This window comes from Diuraphis noxia, unplaced genomic scaffold (genome assembly GCF_037042655.1).
Source record: "Diuraphis noxia isolate RWA-SAM2 unplaced genomic scaffold, SU_Dnox_SAM2 contig0001, whole genome shotgun sequence".
NCBI lineage: Eukaryota > Metazoa > Arthropoda > Insecta > Hemiptera > Aphididae > Diuraphis > Diuraphis noxia.
In genome coordinates, this window is record NW_028301711.1 from 101,791,611 (window position 1) to 101,797,875 (window position 6,265).

Here is a 6,265-nt window from a genome sequence, read left to right on the forward strand (position 1 = left end):
AAATCAACCTGTAAATGAAAATATCAATAGTTTAAAACAAGGTTTGAATATACACTAACTATCAGATGTAGAAATAATATTTATTCACTACTACTGAAAAAAATTACTTCTAATGGTTTCATTTTTTTAGAATCAGTGGGTGAACACATCAGGTTAACTCGCTTTGTAGGAGATTTTCTTTTTTTAATTGGTTTTGAAAGATATTTTGGGCCGGGAAATAAACACGGAATTGCATCTTCTTTCAATTTTGGATATTTTAAATTTATCTGAAAAAAGTGATAAATAAATTGTATACAATATTATTTATAAAATGTCCTTAAATTTCTATAGAATTTCCAGGCAAAGTACCTATAAGAAGTTTATTGTTTCAATAATTTGTTAGAAATGTTAAATCAAAATATATTTATTCATTAATAAGTATATTATTTTAAAATAATAAAGCACCTACCTATAATACAAATAAAAAAAAAAAATTTTTTGTCTATTAATTATTTGCTAATAAATAAACAAACAATTATACATTTATAAATATTTTTTTATTATTATTATTTATTATTATACCACATTTTTTAAATTAATTAATCGAATAGTACTTTTTGAATTTGTAAAATAAATACTTACACACACTTTATTGTCACCAACCCCTGAAGTCCATTTTGTAATAATTTGATCTTCAGTAAAGTGGTTAGCACATACTGCTGAATTTTTGGTAATAATAAGATCCTTTCGGGGTATCACATTTATCCATTTTTGCCTCAAACTTTCATTTTTTGGAAAAGAGAAAGTAGATACAATTTTATTAGAGTTGGACTTATATCCAGTTTGGCATTCAACAACGCAGCACGAACGTGGCATTATTCACTATGATAAAATATTGGACCACAAAAATTAAAAGAAATACATTATCAATATAGTTAGGATGTAGATGACCTAAAAAAAAAACTTAAAAATACCTAAAAAAACATAATAAGTGAAAAAAATGTATTTATAAATAATAATTTTTATTAGAGATATGGGTATAATAGTATTTTAAAATATGAATTATAATATTAATAAACAATAGTACCTATACATTTACATTTTATGCATTATTTAAAATTATTGAAAATAAATTAAAAAGTAAAATATAATTATTAAAAATAAATTAAAAAGTAAAATATAAATAAAGAATGTATAACACCAAAAACCCCCACAATAATAATATTAAAATTATTTTTTTTTTAATGTTATACAAATTTTCTTTAAAACCTAAAATTTGAGAAAAATGCCCCCACATTGTACATAAACTACAAAAAATGACATAAAATATAAAAAAAATGACTTAAAAATGTTGAAAAATGACCTAAATAAATTAAAAGTTGTATCTACAGCTAAAAATGCAAAATAGAATTAGAATATTCTGCATCAAGGGAGCATAATAATTACTTAAAGGCAATCGCAATAATTCGCAAATCTCAATCAGAAAATATTAGAAAAGAAATAGAAAATCACAATCACAATATTGAATTATCGAATAATAATATAGGTAGTTCCGAGCATGAACATATAATATTTATAGTTCCGAGTTCCCTAACATGCTATATGACCCTACTTACTACTAGCGCTCTACAGATGTGGTGAAATTATGCGCTAAACCCGTGACGAGTTCTGACCGCAGCTATCAATACAATTTAGATAGCCGATAGCTAACCTGTATATCTTAAACCGTGGTCCAAGTTAACACTAACCACATCATTGACATAAATGCCAATGAACAAACAATTTGTATTGTCTGTAAAGACAATACTAGAACTCATGCAGTTGTACCTTGTGGCCACAAAGTGCTTTGTGAAGATTGTGTTAACATTTTAATTGATAAGCGTTGTCCTCTCTGTAATACAGAGTACAACTTATCAATTAGAATTTGGGATTAGTCTTTTAGACTAATATGGATTTAGACTAAATTCTGAACGAAGTGATGAATGTATTGATTTTACAATGATGTGTGTGTATTTTTTTTTTGTGTCTGTGTAAAGCATAACTAGTCGAAATAATGCTTCGATTTCAAACTTTGGGGGTGGTTTCCGATGTAAAATTGAAGATCCTTGGTGCATTATAGAGGTCAAAAGTAAACATTATCCAACAGTTTTCAAAAAAATCGAGAAAAACAAAAAAAAAATGACAGATAAACGGGAATATTTAAGCAAAACCAGTTTTCGACCAAATCGATATTTTTATATGGTTGTAATTCAAAAACTAATCACTGTAAATACTTGAAATTTTCACCAAATGTTAATGTTAGTGATATAGATATACAGTTTAATTTTCGACTTTTTTTGAGTTATTATAGACCACTGAAATTTTCGATTTTTTTGAGAATTTTTTTTTTGAAGTGTCAGTAAAAAAATGTTGGATGACCAAAAAAACTTTAAAATGTAATGCACGGTTCCTTATGAGTTGTTCTTATTGTAGCTAAAAAAAATTAAAAATCGTAGTCGCTATTTTTTTTTAATAAGCGTTTATAGTTCAACATTTTACGAAATCTGTCGAAAACGCGAAAATTTGCAAGTAATTTTGAAGTTGAAAAATCATAAAATTTTTTGCGTTTATAACTAAGGATTGAAAATACAACACTAAGTTTTCCATAAGTTTTTCTTCAAGTAGCTATAGAGAAAACTCAAAGCATCATTATAAGAAAAAATTTTAAGTGCGTTTGAATTTAAAATTTTTACGAAATAGCGTAACGATAACGATTTGTCCTCAAACGATTTTAAATATTTGTTATTATTCAAAAAGTATAGGTCGTAGATACTTGAAAATTTTATCAGTTATTTAGGTTGGCGTTTTCTTTACATGATTTAATTTTCAAAATATTTTGACTTTTTTTGAGATATTTATAGACAACTGAAATTTTCAATTTGTTTGAAAATTTTTTTTTGAAGTGTCGATAAAATGTTTTTGGCCTTATCAAAATATTTGAAAATTTAATACAAAGTTTCTCATAAGTTATTCATATAGTGATTAAAAAAATATAAGAATACATATGAACAATTGTTTTTTATTAGTATTTGAAGTTCAAATATTGACTTAATACGTAAAAATTACGGCAATTTTCATATTATCTTAGATCGAAATTCATTTAAGTTTTTCTTTTTAATTCTAAGATTTGAGAATTTAATACAAGGCTCACAATATATTTTTACAATAGCAGTTGAAAAATTAAATAAATGTATAGCCATAATTTTTTTTTTTACATGTATTCAAATTTTAATTTTGACAACATACGTAAAAATCGCGAAAATTCGCAAATTATTATAAGCTATAAATTCATAAAAAATTTTCTTTTTAAATCTAAGATTTGAAAATTTAATACAAGATTCCTTACAAATTTGTCAATCTTTAACACAAAAAAAATGTCAACCAGAAATTCAAATTAAATTTTTATTAGCATTTGAATTTCAAATATTGACAGAAATTCGTCAAAACCATGAATATTTGCAAATTATTTTGTAGTTCAAAATTCATAATATTGTTTGTATTTATATCTAAGGTTATAAAATTTAACACCAAGTTTTCCATAAGTTTTGCTTCAAATAGCTATAGAGAAAATTTGAAGTGTCATTATAGGAAAAATGTTTTGAGCGTTTGAGTTTTAAATTTTTATGAAATCGCGTAATGATAACGATTTATCCTCAAAACAGGTATTCGTATATCTATGATAATATAAGGTATTATGAATTATGATAATAGGATATTTTGGGCGGTTCTAAAACCACATCCCCACATCCCGCCGCCACCACCACCACATTCCACATCGGCCACATCACGCCGACGACACCACATCCCACTATTCGCCGCTGCCACCACATCCTACATCACACCGCCGCCACCACACCCCACTACTCGCCGCCCAGCCATAGATCATACCGCCGTATACATATATTAAACACATAAATACACATATTAATATTAGTAGCAACCCACCACTATATCTTTGTTTCATAGTTATCCCTACCACTAGACTGTTAAATACTCCCTCCATCACAAACCGATTTAACAATTAATAGTACTTGGTGTTTGAATATTCAGTCACAGTTTTATTTTAACAGTGTCAAGTCTAAGTTTTGCCGTGTTAATATGGCTGGATCAATCAGTGAAATGAATCGGTTTTACAAATATGTTGCGCCTACATCTCCAGCTGAACTTGTCGATTGCACTAATTTTACAATCGATTTTGAAAATCGAAAATTTTTAAACGTTGATATCGATTCAAAAGATCAGTTCAATGTCGTCGTACAAATAATTACACCGTCGTCGCGCTATGTAAATATTTCACCGGACTTCTTGAAACGTATTTACTCAGTGATGGGCCATGTTAAAACACGTTTAAAAAAATTATTTTTTTGAAAGATAAATTTGTTTTGCTCACAATTATGGTATATAAGGGTCGTAGAGTCTAAAAAAATAGACGGATGTAGAACTATATTGAATCGAAGAGATCTTATGACAGTTCAAGATTTAGAGAGGACAATTCTTGAAACCATAACAATAAAAATCACTATCTCACGGCCTATTATTTTAAATCAAATCGATCAAATATCGGAATATTTGAATACTGATTTTAAAGTTGATAAATCAGCGAAACTCGAAGATGTAGTTTCAATAATCAAAGGAATTCATACCGAATTAATCGTAAATCATATACCAAAGAGCAAACAAAGTTTTATACATCAGATAAAATTACTCGCAGTTGAACAGCTGGCAATCAGATGGATGGAAAAACTGAATAACTCTATAAATGTATGAAAATCTATTTTTATTTAAATATTACGCTAGTTAAAATTTTTTATTATGATTACTTATTTTTTTTTTTTTTTTTTATTATTGAATTAAACGGAAACTTTTAACGTTGACATATCGCCTCGTTTATTATTTTCATTAATGGTTTTATAGAGGTATTTATATTTTAAACAACAATATAACGTATAATGTGGTTTTTCCTATATATAGCATTAAGGAGCCTAATTTATTAATTGCCCCAGGGCCCATTCCCATCTTGTCACGCCACTGCATAATGGCTAGTCAACTTATCGACTGTTCGACTTTTTTCGTGAACGATAATATTTTTATAAATATAGGTCTAGATCCGGATTTTTTGTTAATTTATTGTGTTGTATGTATTACAAGTAACATGCAATGCGTAAAAATGAGTGTGGACATAGATGTATCGCACGTACGTGTCCCCAGCCCCCCCACATCGGATATTTCAAATTTTTTTTTGGCAAAAAATTAGCATGTAATTAGCATGTATTTGCATGCTAACTTTTGTAATTTGCACGCGCTTTAATTAGGCGTGGGATCAAAAAATAGGTGGGGGGGCTGTAGACACGTGTCTCCGACCCCCCCACCCATCAAAATCACTTATTTTCAAATTTTTTTCTAGGCCAATATTTAGCATGTAATTAGCATGTATTTGCACGCTTGGTCCCGAAACTCTACCGTCATTCGTTGGTTCGCAAAATCCGTTTTTCTAATTTGCACGTGTCCCCAGCCCCCCCACAACTCGAAATAACTGGAACTGCATAATCGCTTATACGCCAATATTTAGCATGTAATTAGCATGTATTTGCACGCTTGGTCCCGAAACTCTACCGTCATTCGTTGTTTTGCAAAATCCGTTTTTCTAATTTGCACGTGTCCCCAGCCCCCCCACAACTCGAAATAACTGGAACTGCATAATCGTTTATACGCCAATATTTAGCATGTAATTAGCATGTATTTGCACGCTTGGTCCCGAAACTCTACCGTCATTCGTTGTTTTGCAAAATCCGTTTTTCTAATTTGCACGTGTCCCCAGCCCCCCCACAACTCGAAATAACTGGAACTGCATAATCGTTTATACGCCAATATTTAGCATGTAATTAGCATGTATTTGCACGCTTGGTCCCGAAACTCTACCGTCATTCGTTGTTTTGCAAAATCCGTTTTTCTAATTTGCACGTGTCCCCAGCCCCCCCACAACTCGAAATAACTGGAACTGCATAATCGTTTATACGCCAATATTTAGCATGTAATTAGCATGTATTTGCACGCTTGGTCCCGAAACTCTACCGTCATTCGTTGTTTTGCAAAATCCGTTTTTCTAATTTGCACGTGTCCCCAGCCCCCCCACAACTCGAAATAACTGGAACTGCATAATCGCTTATACGCCAATATTTAGCAATTCAGCTATTTTCTCGGATATCGATTTGTTTATTATAACTATTTTCCTAAAACTACGAATTTG